The sequence below is a fragment of the Moschus berezovskii genome, chromosome 3 (assembly GCF_049115385.1).
Source record: "Moschus berezovskii isolate FMDL1 chromosome 3, NW_MosBer_1.0, whole genome shotgun sequence".
NCBI lineage: Eukaryota > Metazoa > Chordata > Mammalia > Artiodactyla > Moschidae > Moschus > Moschus berezovskii.
In genome coordinates, this window is record NC_142462.1 from 58052689 (window position 1) to 58071518 (window position 18830).

The 18830-nt window shown below is 37.8% G+C and overlaps 1 long non-coding RNA gene across 1 annotated transcript in view; it reads right to left on the bottom strand.

Annotated features, from left to right (window-relative positions):
* Positions 1-9066: 9066 nt before the first annotated feature.
* LOC129552414 (uncharacterized) overlaps positions 9067-18830 on the bottom strand; it is a 56512-nt gene continuing 46748 nt past the window's right edge. The window contains exon 3 of the long non-coding RNA XR_008685234.1: positions 9067-9159. This is a non-coding gene — a long non-coding RNA (uncharacterized LOC129552414). The remainder of the gene's footprint in view (positions 9160-18830) is intronic.

An 18830-nucleotide genomic window follows, 5' to 3' on the forward strand; every position in this document is an offset into this window, starting at 1 on the left:
GCCATTGACTTTGAGTTTCAGGGATCTGCTTAAATATTGCTTCTTGGTCCAAATTTTTCCTTAAAGGAAGTAGATAAGCTTTCAGCCTCCAAAATACCAGACCCAAGTGGCTAAATTTTCATGAAGGAGCTGCTGTTTAGAGTTCCTCTGTAACCCTAAGATTTCTGTTAGTCAGAGACATGGTCTTTGAGTATAACATTCCAATCACCAGATTGTAATTTGGAATGATAGGACAGAAAATGCAATATTTATAAGACCTTGAAATAATTTTCATTTCCTTTATTGCCCAGGTTCATAGAAGACATGGAGGAGAATCCATGAGATCAATATTGGATTGATCATCTGTACAGTTTTCACTCACTAACCTAATAACAACTTGTACTGGTGCCATCAGCATAAAGAAATAAGAAGTGTATAATTACACCTCAGTAAAAGCCCCAACACCTACAGTTAAACAGCAGGGTTAACTTATTTCCCCACAACTGTCATCTAGCTTTGATGTTAATAATGACAAATCCTCTCTTATCCTTAGTCATCATGAGGCAATATAAGCATATGAACAGTCACCTACAGTTATGACAAGGCCTAAGAGCAAGTAAGCGTGACAGGCCAAGGCAGGGACTGTTATCTTTGGGTAAGCTGCTTTACCTCTATAGAATCTCAAGTTCTTCCACTGTGATGGTACCTGTCATTCAAACTTGTTAAAAGAATTTGGAATAATAAATGAGTGATATATGTATGGGTGTGGGGCATCGTGGCTTGAGTCAGAGACTGACATGTATGTATGATGGCTCCTGATGAATATGTGGGGTAGGACCACAAGAAACCCACTGAAGCAGGACCACAGTGCCTTAAAAGATTCTTAAAGGATGCTTCAAGAATAATGAATGTGATCCCACAGGGCAGACTCAAGAACACTACAATTTTCTAATCATTTAGAATCACTGAAACATAGCTCCCATATTGAACTCAAATCTCAGAAATACTCTCTGAGATTAAGGGAGAGGAAGTAAGTTTCTGCTGTCTCATGCATCTTCTAGCATGCTGAGTTGCTTCAGTCGTGCCCGACTCTTTGCGACCCTATGGACTGTAACCCACCAGGCTTCTCTGTCCATGGGATTTTCCAGGCAAGAATAATGGAAATACTGGATTGAAACCACGTCTCTTATGTCTCCTGCTTTGGCAGGTGGGTTCTTTACCACTGGAGCCACCTGGAAGGTATGTATATTATACTCCTGAAATACAGGTACAATACAGTACAAATATGAAGTAGGCTGATTGTGAGTGCATCTGAGACACTCTGAAGACTCCCCAGATTACTTGACAGAGAATTTGGATAGTACCAGGTCCTGTGTTAGAGAAGTAAGGCCATTAGTTAATGATGTGAATTAACACTGTTTAATCTGGGCATCTGCCATCTGCTTAATCCCTTTGTTTAACCTTTATTCAGATCCTCATAATTCCAAGATCGACAAGGACTGCTAATGAAGCAAAGGGAGAGGCAAGCCATATAACATTTCTTAAATGAGGATCTATGTAGTGTGGTACTTCTGCTCTGCTTACAATTATACCTAATGTGGTAACTTACTACTTTTTCCTCTTTTTGTGTGTTTTAAATTGGTTTAGTAAACTGAATGATTCAAGCATCTTAATTTAGCCTATGAGACTCTGGAGTAGCCTGATGGTAACTTGGACATTACCACTGCATCAAGGCAACTTCCCACATAAAAATTAAGTTTTCTGATATGCTTCTGTACTTATGAAGAAGTACAGATACTTATTCTAAATACTTATACTATTTAACAAGTATGTTAGAGAATGAACTACAAGCAATGAAAATCATAACAATTTGAGGTGGTATCTTTGGAGTTGAAAAAAGATAATACATGTGGATTGTCAATATGAGATCAGATATGCTTGTTGTAGTACATATTATAGGTTTGTGCCTGTAGAAGTGTCTTGGAGAAAGCTTGGGGTTCTTGTCTGGTTTTAGAAAAGAATCCTCTGATTCTATCTCCTTTTCACTGATTCCCCCTCAGTTCAAGGCAAGCATTATTTATATGTACCTAATAACTCATGTGAAGAGTTGACTCACTGGAAAAGACTGATGCTGGGAGGGATTGGGGGCAGGAGGAGAAGGGGATGGCAGAGGATGAGATGGCTGGATGGCATCACCAACTCAATGGACATGTCTGACTGAACTCCAGGAGTTGGTGATGGACAGGGAGGCCTGGCGTGCTGTGATTCATGGGGTCGCAAAGAGTCAGACACGACTAAGCAACTGAACTAAACTGAATAACATATTATAGCAATCTAATAGCATATTAGAATGGGCAACAAAGATGAAATCATTACTATACATTTTTAAAATGAAGTCGTTCCAGCTACTTGAATTTATTAATTTTTGCAGGCCCCTAGTTGATATTCTTAGGGCTTCCCTGGTGGCTCTACCTCTAATCAAAAAAATTATTTATTTGGTTTTAAAATTGAGGTGAAATTCAGATTTTAAAATTAATCATTTAAAAATGTGCAATGCAATGTCATCTGAGTGTGTGCATGCTCAGTTGCTCAGTCATGTCCAACTTCATAGGCTTGGGCTTCCCAGATGGTGCTAGTGGTAAAGAACCCACTTGCCAATGAAGGAGACTTAAGAGATGTGGGTTCAATTCCTGGGTCAAGAAGACCCCCTGGAGGAGGAAATGGCAATCCACTCCAGTATTCGTGCCTGGAGAATCCATGGACAGAGGAGCCTGGCGGGCTACATACAGTCCATAGAGTCGCAAAGAGTCAGACATGACTGAAGTGACTTAGCAGGCACACATGCACAGACTGTAGCCCACCAGGCTCCTCTGTCCATGGGATTTCCCAGGCCAAAATACTGGAGTGGGTTGCCATTTCCCACTCCAGGGGATCTTCCCTATCCAGGGATCAAATCCACGCCCCTTGTATCTCCTGTGCTGGCAGGCAGATTCTTTACCACTGAGCCACCTAGGAAGCCCCCAACATCATTTAGTGTAGGCAGTGTTGTTCAACCACTACTTCCATCTATGTGAATATATTTTTATCATCCCAAAAGAAAACTCCATACCTGTTAAACAGTCACTCACTTTTTTCCCCCTCCCCTAGCCCCTAGCAACTATCAGTCAGCTATATGTTTCTATGGATTAACTATTCTGGATATTTCATATAAATGGAATCATATAATATGTAATTTTTGTGTCTGGCTTCTGTCACTTCAGTTCAGTTCAGTTCAGTCACTCAGTCATGTCCGACTCTTTGCGACCCCATGAATCATAGCACGCCAGGCCTCCCTGTCCATCACCAGCTTCCGGAGTTCACTCAAACTCAAGTCCATCGAGTCGGTGATGCCATCCAGCCATCTCATTCTCTGTCGTCCCCGTCTCCTCCCACCCCCAATCCCTCCCAGCATCAGAGTCTTTTCCAGTGAGTCAACTCGTCGCATGAGAGTATTGGAGTTTCAGCTTTAGCATCAGTCCTTCCAATGAACACCCAGGATTGATCTCCTCTAGAATGCACTGGTTGGATCTCCTTGCAGTCCAAGGGACTCTCAAGAGTCTTCTCCAGCACCACAGTTCAAAAGCATCAATTCTTCGGCGATCAGCTTTATTCACAGTCCAACTCTCACATCCACACATGACCACGGGAAAAACCATGTCACTTAGCTTAATGTTTTTGAGTTTCATCCACACTATCTATACTTCATTCCTTTTTTATGGCTATTTACAGAATAATATCCTATTGTGGGCTTCCCTGGTGGCTCAGTGGTAAGGAATCCATCTGCCAATGCAGGAGAGCAAATTCAATTTCTGTGTAGGGAAGATCCCCTGGAGAATAAAATGGCAATTCACTCCAATATTCTTGCCTGGAGAAACCCACAGACAGAGGAACCTGATGGGCTATAGTCCACAGGGTTGCAAAGAGTCTGATACTACTTACCAACTGAACCGAACTGAACCGCATATTCTATTGCATGTATACACCACAATTTCCTTACCCATTCATCAAATGCTAGATAACTGTGTTGTTTCTATTTGGGGGATACTGTGAATAGTGCTGCTGTGAATATTCACATACAAGTATTTGAGCACAATTTTCAATTTGGGGGGACATATACCTAGGAAAGAAATTGTGAAATTATGTATCAATTCTAACTTAACTTTTTCAAGAACTGCAAAGCTGCTTTCTACAATGATTGTACGTTTTTACATTTCTACCAACAATGTACAAGGGTTCCAATTTTTTCCACCTCCTTGTCAACATTCATTCTCCTTTTAAAAAATTATTGCCAGTCTAGTGGGTCTGAAGAGGTATTTTATTGTGATTTTGATTTTTTTTCCCTAATGACTAATAATTCTGAACATCTTTTCATGTGCTTGTTGGCCATTTGTGTATTTTTTCCTGAAGAAATGTAATTAAAATCATTTGCATATCTTAAATTGGGTTGTTAATCTTTTTGTTTTTGAGGTATGAGTTCTTTATATACTCTGGATACTAGAGGCTGATCAGATATACAATTTTTAATATTTTCTCCCATTCTTGTCTTTTCACTTCCTTAATGTTGCTCTTCAATGCAAAAAGTTTTTAATTTTGATAAGATCCAATTTATTTATTTTTAAATTCTGTTGCTTATGCTCTTGGTGTCATTTATAAGACTACATTGGCAAATGCAAGGTTTGGAATGAGGATTTACCCCTAAGTTTTCTCTTAAGAGTTTTACCACTTATATTTATCTCTTATATATTAGATTATTTATCACGATGTTTGGGTTATTTTATGGATTCTCAATTCTATTCCACTTGTCTATATGTCCATATTTATGCCAGCACCATGGCCCTCACAGGTAGCTCAATGGTAAAGAATTCACCTGCCAACGCAGAAGCCACAGAAGGTGTCGGTTCAATCCCTGGGTCAGAAAGATCCCCTGGAGGAGGAAATGGCAACCCACCCCAGTATTCTTGCCTGGAGAATCCCATGGACAGAGGAGCCTGGAAGGTTACAGTCCATGGGGTCACAAAGAGTCGGACACAAGAGAGCACGCACTCTGCCAGTACCACACTGTCTTGATTACTGAAGCTTTGTAGCAAGTTTTGAAATTGTGAAATATAATCCCTTCTTTTTCAATAATGTCTTGGTTATTGAGGGCTCCTTGAAATTACATATGAATCTGAGTTTGGGCTTTGCCATTTCTGCAAAAGAAGACCATTGGAATTTTGATAATGTTTGCACTGACTTTATAGGTGGCTTTGCATATTACTGCCATCTTACCAATATTTAGTCTTTCAGTAAATTAACAAGGGATATATTTCCTTTAATTTGTGTTTTCAATTTCCTTCAGCAATGTTGTATTTTTTAGTGTACAAGACTTCCACCTCCTTGGTTATATTTATTCCTAAGAATTTATTCTCTTCGATGCCATTGTAAATAGAATTGTTTTCTTAATTTCCTTTTCAGATTTTTCACTTGTAGCTTATAGAAATAAAACTGATTTTTATGTTGACCCTTTAGGCTGCAATTTACTGAATTCTTTAATTAGCTCTAGTATTTTGTGCATGTCTTGTCACTTGCAAATATAGTTTTACTGCTTCCTTTCCAATTTGGATGACTTTTATTTCTTTTCTTGCCCAATTTTTCTGGCTAGAACTCCATGTACAATCGTGAATAGCAATGGTGAAAGTAGGCATTCTTTTCTTGTTCTTGATCTTAGGAGAAAATTTTCAGTCTTTCACCATAAAGTATGATGTCAGCTGTGGGTTTTTCGTAAGTGCTCTTTATTGCAATGAAGAATTTCCTTTTTATTCCTAGTTCTCTGTTTTTTTTTTTCAATCATGAAAAGGTGTTGAATTGCATCAAATACTTTTTTTGCATCAATTGAAATGATCATCTAGTTTTTCCTCTTTGTTGTATTAATGTAGGTATATATTACACTGATTTCCTTATATTGGTATGCCTTTGCATTCCTGGAATAAATCCCCCTTGGCCATGGTTTCTTTCAATATGCTGTTGAATTCAATCTGTTAGTATAGTAATTTGGAATCTATATTTGATTTTGGCATCTATATTCATAAGGATCAGTGGTACTTTGTACTTTCTTTTTTGTAATATCTTGGTCTAAGTTTAGGTATAGAATAATTTTGGCCTCATAGAACAAGTTAGGGGGTGTTCTTTCTCTTCTATATTTTGGAAGAGTTTGAGAAGGATTTAATTTTGAGAAGGTGTCAATTCTTTAAATGTTTGGTAGAAGTCACCAGTAAAACCAGCTAATCCTGGGCTTTTCTTTGTTGCAAAGTTTTGATTACTCCTTCAATCTGTTTGCTTGACATTGGTCTTTCCAGATTTTTATTTCTTTCTTATTGAGTCAGTTTTGGTAACTGTACATTTCTGTCCACTATTTCTATCCATTATTGGAAATGAGGTAAGGAGTCTCCAACTAATATTGTAGAACTGTTTCTCCCTTCAATAATCACATTTTTCTTTATGTATTTTGAGACCTTATTGTTTGATACAAATATAATTTTATGTCTTCTTGATGAAATGAGCTTTTAGTCAATTGATGATATCTTTATCTCTTGTAACAATTTTTATTTAAAGTATTTTCCCCTGTTATTAGCATACCATAGCTTTCTTTTGGGTATTATTTGTATGAGATACATTTTTACACCTTTTAATTTCCAACTTACTTATGTCATTGGATCTAAAGTGAATCTCTGTAGACAGTACATTTTGGATCTCCATCCACAAAAATTATTTTTTTTATTTTATTATTTCAATCTCTGTCTTTTAATTGGTGAGTTTAATCTATTTGCATTCAAAGTGATTATAGACAAAGAAGGACTGTTATTTTGCTACTTATGATCTATATGTCTTATATCATTTTGTGATCAAATCCTCCAATAGTGACTTATTTTACAGTAGATCTTTTTCTTATTCTTTTGACCTCTCATTTCTCTTTTTGTGTATTTTTTTAGTTATTTTCTTCATTGTTGCCCTAGTGCACTACTAAGTTTTTTAAGACAAGTTCCTCCTTTTGGAAATATTGTCTTTTTTGGCATTCATTATAAAGTGCCTTTCAATCTATTTATTTTCTTTTTCTTATAGCAACTATTTCTTAATTGGAAAATTCATTCACAACAATAATAGAATATTATCAGTTAAGAATTATGCTAGACAATAATGAAGATCTGTTTACAGTAGCTTAAACACATAAAGGCTTATGTTTATTTATTTTTGTGTATGAGTGATGAGAAGTCTAACAAGGTTTGCAATGTTTTCTGGCATGATTCAGTAACTCAAATATATCAGAAGCAAGGGCTCTTCTCTAATTTTGCTCTTTCCCTCAGGACCCATGAGGGTTCCTGTAGCTCCAGTCATGATGACTTTATTCTATGAAAGGAGAAGGAGGAAAAGAAAAGAAAAGGCATTCCAACTAGCCAAATCAGCCTTTTCAAAGAACTCTCATAAACTATATCTAAAAACTTACATTTATAGATCATTTGCCAGCCACAGCAATTATGGAGATTTGGAAATGTAGTTTTTCTTTCAGCTGAGAACATTGCCATCCCTAACAATTGAAGGTTTCTGTTACTAAGAAAGAAGGGCACGATGAAAATCAGCAAGGTAACTGGCACATAATTAGTTGTTAGCATTTATATAGCAGGTATTATGTACCAGATACTATTATAAATTCCATATATATATATAAATAAGAGTTTGCTTAATCACGACAATCTTCGAGAATAAGTGCCTTTATTATCTCCATTGTACAGATGAGAAAGCTGTGTTGTTGTTGTTCAGTCACTAAATTGTGTTCTACTCTTTGTGAGCCCATGGACTGCAGCATGCCAGGCCTCCCTGTCCCTCACTATCTCCTGGAGTTTGTCCAAGTTCATGTCCACTGAATCGATAATGCTATCCAACCACTTCATCTTCTGCCACTCTCTTCTCCTTTGGCCTTCAATCCTTCCCAGCATCAGGGTCTTTTCCAATGAGTCGGGTCTTTTCCATTGAGTCATCTCTTTGCATCAGGTGGCCAAAGTCTCAGAGCTTCAGCTTTAGCATCAGTCCTTCCAATGAATATTCAGGGTTGATTTCCTTTAGGATTGACTAATTTGATCTCTGTGCTATCCAAGTGACTCTCAAGAGTCTTCTCTGGCACCACAATTCCAAAGCATTAATTCTTCAGTGCTCAGCTTTCTTTATGGTCCAGCTCTCACATCCATACATGACTATTGGAAAGACCACAGTTTTGATTACATGGACCTTTGTTGGCAAAGTGATGTCTCTGCTTTTTAATACACTATCTAGGGTTGTCATAGCTTTCCTTCCAAGAAGCAAATGTCTTCTAATTTCATAGCTGCAGTCAACATCCGCAGTGATTTTGGAGCTTAAGAAGAGAAAGTCCATCACTGTTTCCATCTTTTCCCCTTCTTCCCCTGGTCCCATCACTTCATGGCAAATAAAATGGAAGAAAGCTGATTGAAATAATAAATACTAACTCTTTTCATTTCTCACACTTACTAAATATTAGAGCCATTTAAGACCTGGTTATCTTTCAGATCTCATTTTTTCTCTTTTGGCTGTGCTGCTCAGCTGTGAAATCTTAGTTCCCTGACCAGGCATTGAACCCGGTTCCTTGACAGTGAAAGAGACAAGTCCTACTCACTGGACTGCCAAGGAATTCCCAGATCTCATTTTCTAAACCATCCTGCTATATTAAACAGAAGTAAGTAAGTAAGTGTTAGTTGCTCAGTCATGCCTTACTCTTTGTGACACTATGGATCATAGCCCATCAGGCTCCTCTGTCCACAGGATTTCCTAGGCAAGAATACTGGAATGGGTTGCCATTCCCTTCTCCAAGGGATCCTCCTGACCCAGGGATTGAACCCACGTCTTCTGCATTGTAGGAAGATTCTTTATCATCTGAACCACCAGGGAAACTCATTAAACACAAAACAGACCTCGATCTATATACATATATCTTTTGCCTTTTTCCTTCCATAATCATTTGCTAATATTTAGATGTCACATTAAATTCAATAAGATCAAAACTTGCCTTGATAGCTGGTTCCTGAACTGGCTTATTAGCATCTGCAGCCTCCATTGCTATTCTCCATTACCATCAAGGTTTGCTGCTCATGATGCCTGCAAGCAATAGGAAACCCATTTTAATGAAAAACTGAGCAAGAAGGTGTAGTTCATTGGTTCTTTACTGCCATTGTATCTCTAGTGTCCATCTTCATATTTGGTCACAGAGACAGCCTCCCACTAGGTACTCTCACCTCCATTCCTTGACACTGATGTTTAGAGTAGTCTGATGTAAATAGATTAATTGGTGGGTAGTCGGAAGACATTAATTGAAAGATAAAAGATGGTGAAAGATTCAATTTTTCTAACATATTGTGAAAATCTGTCTTTTCTCCTTAGTCAAAAATCCTTGGATTGAAATTCAATGTTGTAAACTAGGTTCAATATCATTACAACTTGATTTTCACATATTTCTTTATCTGCAACACATTTACAGTCTCTTAGCCATTCCCAGCAAAAGCGAAAAGGTAGAAATACATAATAACAACCTCCCTGTTTCCGCCTTCCCACCAAGTTATTTTCTGACGCTTTCAAATCTTATCACTTCAGCTCATAGCAAAACAACTTTGATAGAAATGACTAAAAAATCAGAAGGCATATATTTTCAAACTTATGGAAAAATTATTAACAATAAAAAGCAGAATGAATTTTCTTACAATAAAATTTTTCTCTATACCTTCACTAAGAAATACAAGTTTCATTAAGAACTATATTTGTATTTATTTTTTAAATTTAAAACAAGTCATTTCAATCATCTACTGCTGCATAACAAAGACCCCGCCTCAAAAAGCTTTGTGAGTTAAAAGCAATAATTTATTTGATTATAATTCTTCAACTTGAGCAGAGCTCGGCAGTGATAGCTCCTCTTGGCTCCATGTAGTTTTGACAGCGGTAGATTAGCTGGAGTATAACTCATATGATTCCAACTAGGGTAGTCAGAAGGGCATGGGTTAACCACCTTTCCCTTTTTCTGTTTGTAGTCTCCTTCCCGTGCCTCTTTCTGTCCACATGGCTTCTGGGTAAAAATGGATGCTACAAAAATCTAAGACATATTTCCTTGAGTCATATAAAAGAATTTCAACCACATTTGGCTGATCAACATGAGTCTCAAGGGGAAGAAAAAGACTTTTTAAGGGATGGGAATAATCACTGATAGCCAACTTTGCAAACAATCTACCACACAAGTTTTTGCTTTTGTTTTGCCTCAGTAGGATATAACCAAAGTGTTTTCCAACAAAAGTATGGCATGGAAACCATGATCTTTGTTCTTTTCTTCCCCTATAGCTACATAACAGTTTGACTGCAAAACTACACCCCACTCTATGTTTCTCAAAATTGCAAATATGTGAAATTTTATTGAACACTAAATCAGTTAGAAAGGATTCTTTTGAGTTATGAAAGATAACTCATCATCTTTCATGCTAGTCCCTAAAATTATGTGTCTAAACCTTAACCCTGAGAACCCATGAATATGATCTTATTTGGAAAAAAATGTCTTTGCAGATGTAATTAAGTGAAGGCTGAGATCAGTGGGCTCTAAATCGAATGATGAGTATATTCACAAGAAGAGGACTCGGACAACAGAAGGAAGAATGTCAAGTGAAGAAGGAAGAAGTGATTGAAGCTGCTACCACAAGGAATGTCTGCAGCCTCCAGAAGCTAAAGAGCAAGCTAGAATTCTACCCTAGAGTCTTGAGAGGGAATGTGACCCTGCTAACACATTTATTTCAAACTTCTGGCCTTAATAACTGTGAGAGGATACACTTCTACTGTTAAGCCAAGCAGTTTGTGATAATATGTTATGGCAACCCAAGGAAACTAACTGGTAGTTCTTTATCAAACTGGTCAATTGGGTACTCAGCATTGGCTGTAGCCAGGCTGGCCTTAGTGAGTCAAAGTCCAAGCTGTTTCCAGGGATTACACACATCAAATCTTTGAAGTAACTAACTAGATTTCTTACTTATGGGTATGCTGAAGATATCTTTTCCCAATTGATTTCTTTTTCAGATTTCCTTTCCTTTTTAACCTGCCTCATCTAGCAAGTGTTTTTACTAAGATGGCTGCTGTCCAACATCTGGGTCTGAAAGGAAACTACAGAAATCCATCAAAACACATTTGCTTGATTCCTGTGGGTTTTTGGGTGGGGAATAAATTTAAACTCTGGGTGAACCTAATGAGGGTAAAATAAGCAAGGACAGAAGAATGAAACATTGGTTTAGAACTATAGAAAACCAAAGCTGTTAGGTTTATGCCCTGATCTGTTCTTCTATGACAGCCACACTGCTGGGTCCAAAGGAACTGGTCTTCTACACAACCTATCTAGCACTGCAAATACAGGTATTCATTATATCAGATATCCTGTAAGCATCATTGAAATTTTTCTTCTTGCCACTCTAAAGTGGGAGAGATACATTATTATGAAATGACTTAATCCTATTCTGGCACAGTCTGCAAGAGACTCTCTCTGTCTTCTCAATCCATACTCCCTACTCAAGGAATGAGACGTGGCATAATTTAATAGAGGTTATTGCACAGAAGTATGACAAATTTACCAGAAATTCCAGAATAGTCAACCAACAATGTGAATTATAGAATTTTTTTAATCTTTCAACACTATAGTCTCAGTCTAGTTTCTCTGCTTATAAGACTATGTATGTGGAATTCATATGCTTGAAGAAATGAGAGGTTGGAAATAGAGGAATTTATCACTGCTGCTGCTGCTGCTAAGTCGCTTCAGTTGTGTCCAACTCTGTGCAACCCCATAGACGGCAGCCCACCAGGTTCCTCTGTTCATGGGGTTCTCCAGTCAAGAATACTGGAGTGGGTTGCCATTTCCTTCTCCAGAATTTATCACTAAGCACTCAGTAAAATACTACCTGATTCTTTCCAAAGATTGCAAGTTAACTGATGTTTAGTAACATATGTTAATAGCAAAGAAAAAGCACTTCATACTTTTTAAGTTACCACTTTATGTGGCAAATTTTATGAACCACACTTATAATATTATCGATTGTAAGATGTATCATTGTTTTATATATCCTCAGAAGGAAAAAGTTTCCATTGAGTCATCTTATGCCTTTATTTATAGTCACTCAAAGAGCTCTTTTAGACATATTTAGACCTAGATTTTTATTATATAACTATCATGATCTTATTAAAAGAAAAAGTAAAATATTAGGGGCTTAATAGTCTTAAAATTTCTTCCCAGAGTTCCATTTTTCTGAATCAGAGGTGTTGATGCCCAAGTGTTTCCCCATGATACTACCTTGGGGGCATCAGGAGATGCAGTCACATCAGGTATTTAAAAGAGTGCTCCACTCCTATCTCCAGGCTTTTCTTCCAAGTTCCTGACATGTGCTCTTTAAGTTTTGGTGCTGACATTAAAAAGCCTATCAGAAAGTTGATGGAAGGTTTTCAAACAATAAAGACTTACATTACTTTTTAATGAGACTTAGAATATTGTTGACTAAAATGTTCAGAGGTATAGTTGTCCAGTTATGCCATTAAAAATAACCACAATCACTATAATTATTGATGAGCTTTTCCTGTAAGTCTTCCAATGCATGTCCACAAAATGAAATGAGAAGCAGCATATTTGTCACTAGTGTAGGACACCTATCATCAATTTCTTTTTTTAAAGGTAATGATCTTCTTTTATTACTTTCTAAAATATGTATTTATTTATTTGGCTACATCAGGTCTTCGTTGCAGCACATGGGATCTTTGCTGTGGCAGATGGACTTCCTAGCTGTAATGTGTGGGCTCAGTAGTTGTGGCATGCAGGCTTAGGTGCTCTGAGGCACATGGGATCTTAGTTCCCTGACCAGGGATTGAACCCACATTCCCTGAGGTCGGCTATTCCAAGAGATTTGTAAGATAATCAACTCTTCCCCCTCTTAATTCTTCCTCAACTCCTCCCCTTCTCTGTCCCATAAAAAAAGCTTGCATCCAGACAAGAAGGTTATTTTGAGACATCAGTCTGCCATCTTCTTGGTCAGCCAGCTTTCTAAATAAAGTTGTATTCCTTGCCTCACCACATCATCCCTTGGTTAAATGGCCTGTTGTGCAGCAAGCAGACTAAGCTTGGACTCAGTAACAATACTACTAATGAGTAATGGGATAAAACACAAAGAAAAGTAAAGAGAATGCTAAGGCATAAGTGGATGTAAGGGGCAGCAGGTTGTGGGAGAACACTCAAGAAAGGAACAGACTAGGAAAAGCATGCCTGCATCAGCACTGACTAGACCTGCCAGGAAGCCACCCACTGAGGTTCACATCACTATTCCCCAGCACAGCTTCCCAACAAGGAAGCCAGCCTCTGGCAGATGCACCACAGATTCAAGAAGAAAAGCACCACCACAAGGAAAAGAAGTCCTCTCCTCTTATAGTGTCCCTCCAGCACTCTCTACTGACAAGTCTTAATATTGTGTCAACTGGCTAGGAGAAATGTTTACAAGGTCCATCTCCAGTACTGCAAAGCAGGGAAAGAAGGGTGGATTTGGAGTTGAGAGACAATAAATTGACAACTGGCATAATTAACTTGGCTTCCCAGGTGGCACAGTGGTAAAGAATCCACCTGCCAATGCAGGAGACGCAAGAGATGCAGGTTCAAATCCTGGGTCTGGAAGATCCTCTAGAGTAGGAAATGGCAACCCACTCTAGCATTCTGGCCTGGAAAATTCCATGAACAGAGGAGACTTGCAGTCTACCATTCATAGGGTCGCAAAGAGTCAGATACAACTGAGCATGCACACACACACACACTATAATTAACTTAGCCCCCTGTTCTCCTACAACTGTAACAAAAACTCTAACTTTAGAGACATCCAACACCCAGCACAAAAAGACTGCTAGAGGAGAGGGAGGAAAATCACTGCTTCATAGGTCACTGTCACTTCATAGTATCTCATTTTGCCTGGTCCTTACCTTTACAGAAATACTGTCATGTTCATGACCATCTACTTATTCTACATTCCCTAAAAATATCCATTTAAAAATTATTTCCTCAGTTCTCTACTCTTTAGTATTTCCCCTTATTTTTAGTAAATTATTTTGCTGATTATTTTTAAAGAGAATAAAAGAAACCTTAAAATAAAACTTATTCATTTTTGTGTAATTACTACAAATACATGTGCACCTAGAGCTCCTTCCCTCCTATCAGAGTAGGGTAAGTGTATTCTTCCTTTATAATACTCATTCTACCACCTATTCTCTAGACCTCATACCCTCCCTACCTCTGTGGACCAGGTTTTCTCAGTTTTATCCTTGCTTATTGCAGTATTTCTAAACTGTGGTCTTTGCAATACCTACCTTACATTCACCTGAGGAACGTGGTAAACATAGATCCACTCAAACCTACCCTAATCAGTAGCTCTGTAAGGCACAACAGGAGTCTTCCTTATGTGAATGTCTTCGACAATACTTATTGCATGATAAATTTTGAGAACCAGTGTGATATGTTGTCTTTTCTGCATGCTTACTACTTCTCACTTGTTCAAAATAACTTTTGACTCTTCCCCTCTCTGTTTTTATTCCATCTTTCTTTGCCTTTTCACAAAAAGGTTATTTGAAGGCATTGTTCATAGTGGGTTGCAGAGGAGACTAAAAATCACCATCTTTAGAAAGGCTTTCCTTTCTAAGATACTAGAAATGTTCTCCCAGGTCATGATGACTTCTTGGTTATAACTCAAAAGATTTTTTAAGCTTTTCAACTCTTCTGTAACTAGATTTCTGCAACGTTAGCCTCTGATCTTTACTCACTTGGCTTTTATTTTTCTTTTTAGATTTCTTCTTACCGCTTTATCTTATCCCTTAGTCTTCAACTCAGACTTATATGGCTATCTCTTAAATATTGATATATCCATGGTTCTGTATCTGAATGAATGAGTTCAGCTTTAGGCTTGGCTTTCTTCATTGAAGCCCCACTCTTTCTTTCTCTACCTTTGTGAACAATACTATAACGCCTCCAGATGTCAAAGTAATCATTAATTCTTTCTTTTCTCTCAGAATACATACAAGACTATTTTATATCTACTTTTTTTTTTGCCATAGCCACAATTTTAAGCAATAGCACATGCACTATGCATAAGCCTACTAAATCGTCTTGTTCCCCAAGCTTGATCTTCTTATAATGCTCTTCACTATGGTCAACAAACGTTTGTTCTAAATATCAAATGTGATTATGTCCTTTAAAAAAACAAAAAACTGTTGCCATATACCAACAAATGTAAGATGAAGTTTTTGAAAACATACAATTTAAAATGTAATTTAAAATATCAAATGTCTAAAACTAATGAATGATGTGCAATATCTCTATAGAGAAAAACATTATTTAGAGAAAACAGATAAGACATAAATAAATTAAGAGTGCATGAGTGCTAAGTTGCTTCAAATCGTTTCTGCCTCTGTGCAACCCTGTGGACTGCAGCCTGCCAGGCTTCTCTGTCCATGGGATTCTCCAGGCAAGAAAACTGGAATTGGTTGCCATGCCCTCCTCCAGGAGATCTTCCCAACTCAGGGACTGAACCTGCATCTCTTACATCTCCTGCATTGGCAGGCAGGTTCTTTACCACTAGAGCCACCTGGGAAGCCCAAATGAAGAGTATACCATATTAATGGACTGGAAAGTTTAATACTTTACAAATTTGTCATTTCTCCCCAAATTGATCCATCCTCTGTCTTCTTCCATTGTGGGAACCCAAATTTTTTATATAGTAGACCTTCACTGAAACATCTTTTAAAAGGTGTGCTTCCAGAAAATGAAATGCAACCTAAAGGAAGAACTGCACAGCAAGAAACAGTGATAGCTAAAGGAAGTGACAAATGACAAACATCAGGGAATAAACAAGAATTTATTACATAAAATATTATAATTGTTATTTAAAATTTATTTGAAGCATATATAAATAAGTTAGAACTAAAGAGGGAAATATTAGAACTGAGGAAATATATTTAAGTATTTTAAGAATTTGTACGTTTCAGGTGAGGAATAAACATACTGATTAACACTGAACTTTTCAAAGTAATGTGTGTTTTTAAAATTTAAGACTATTTAAAGAAAAGAATGAGAACACAAAACTTTCAAAATATTATTGGAGCAATAGGATTTTTAAATAAAACTCAATCCACTAAAAGTTTGAATGGAGGGGGAAAATGGAGTATGGGAAAAAAACAGGATAAACAAAAATCACGAGATAGGATGGCAAAAATGGATGATGAATGCCATCAGTTTAACTGAATCTGAGACTAAATTAAAAATTAAGCTTGGCTTAAATAAAATGCAGCAATACTCTGTTTTAAAAACACATACTTAAAACATAAGCATACAGAAAGATTACAAGCCAATGGAGAGTAAAATATTTCCTACACATGCCATAATCTGAAAAATGTTTTATTGCAGTGGTCAGGGCTTCCCTGACAGCTCAGTTAGTAAAGAATCCACCTGCAATGCAGGAGACCCCAGTTCTATTCCTGGGTCAGGAAGATCTTCTGGAAAAGGGATAGGCTACCCACTCCAGTATTCTTGGGCTTCCCTGGTGGCTAAGCTGGTGAAGAATCCACCTGTAATGCAGGAGACCTGGGTTCGATCCCTGGGTTGGGAAGATCCCCTGCAGAATGGAAAGGCTCCCCACTCCAGTATTCTGGCCTGGAGAATCCCATGGACTGTATAGTTCATGGCATCATAAAGACTTGGACACGACTGAGTGACTTTCACTTTCAGCAAAATCTTTCTGTAAAGGGCCAGAAAATATATATTTGGGGCCATATGTCACAGCTGCTGAATTCTGTCATTGTAGCAAGAAAGCTATCACAGGCAATATGTAAACAAATACACATACATACATTGTAAGAAAACTTTATTCACAGAAACAGTTGGCATGCTATATTTGACCGACAGGCCATAGGTTGCTGATTTCTGTTCTCTTGAAAGGTCATAATCATGGGCCTAATAGATGTGCAAATAAATAAGATACAACGATAAATCAGGACATCATGATTTTGCAGGAAAAGTCAATCTCAGAAGCTTGAATAGGTATTCAGAAAAAATAGAGAAGGAATTGGACAAAGATGGTAGATAATTTGATTTTCTATTATCCATCATTAACCCATACTTCTTTGTTTACCCCTCACTTATACTCGTTTTAGACAAGGTAAATATTAAGACATAGGCTTGGAAGAGTGATTTCAATAGCAGATGATTCAGAGTTTATGAGACTAGAATCCGGAAACTGCAGGATGGAATGGAAGTGATGTTATAGCTGCATTATTGGAGCAATTCTTCTGTAGCCACTTTGGCTATGAGAGTGAAATAAGAGTATGGGATCACTGCTTAGCTTTCTCAAACCAACAGATCCCACTATCATTTATGAATAATTATATAGGAAATGATTAAAAGATACCAATCACCTTTTATACTTTAGTATTATAATCATAAACTAAGCATGTAAAGCAGTTTATTATTCAGTTCAGTTCAGTCGCTCAGTCGTGCCTGACTCTTTGCAACCCCATGAATCACAGCATGCCAGGCCTCCCTGTCCATCACCAACTCCCAGAGTTCACTCAAACTCATGTCCATCAATTTGGTGATGCCATCCAGCCATCTCATTCTCTGTCGTCCCCTTCTCCTCCTGCCCCCAATCCCTCCCAGCATCAGATTACTTAGTTGTAATTTGTACCACTAGGTGGCACACATCTAAAATTGTATCTACCCAGGATGGTGACAGAGAGGTTGCAAACTGAGAGAGGCTAACTCTGGCCCACGTGTGTTTTGATTGGCTCATCATGTTTTCAAAATTTTTTACTACTGGTTAATGTTTATGGCCAACCTAGATAGCATATTAAAGAGCAGAGACATTACTTTGCCAACAAAGGTCCATCTAGTCAAGGCTATGGTTTTTCCCGTGGTCATGTATAGATGTGAGAGTTGGACTGTGAAGAAAGCCGATCGCCGAAGAATTGATGCTTTTGAACTGTGGTGTTGGAGAAGACTCTTGAGAGTCCCTTGGACTGCAAGGAGATCCAACCAGTCCATTCTGAAGGAGATCGATCCTGGGTGTTCATTGGAAGGACTGATGCTAAAGCTGAAACTCCAATACTTTGGCCACCTCATGCGACGAGTTGAGTCACTGGAAAAGACTCTGATGCTGGGAGGGATTGGGGGGAGGAGGAGAAGGGGACGACAGAGAATGAGACAGCTGGATGGCATCACCGACTCAATGGACATGAGTCTGAGTGAACTCCAGGAGTTGGTGATGGACAGGGAGGCCTGGCGTGCTGTGATTCATGGGGTCGCAAAGAGTCGGACACGACTGAGTGACTGAACTGAATTGAACTGAATGTTTAAGATTACATAATTTCACATTATAAAGCTGTATTTTTTTCTTCAGTTGGAAAAATATAATTTGACATTGAAATGTATTTTAGAAATATAGATGTAAAGTTAAAAGAGAGAAATACAATAGGAATCAGGATCTGGTTTCTGTATTATAGAATGAATTATTGAATTAATGAAATAAAAGAGTCTTAGAGCAAGATAAACATCAAGATAGTATAAAAAGATTGAAAAAAAATAATAATGTCCAGCAAATGTCAGTTGACTGGGTCTACCAGTGCAGACTAGCCTGGTGGGCTGCAGTCCATGGGGTCGCAAAGAGTCGGGCACAACTGAGCGACTAACACTAACTAACACTAACCAGTGGATTAAACACTTTCTGCAGATTCATGCATTA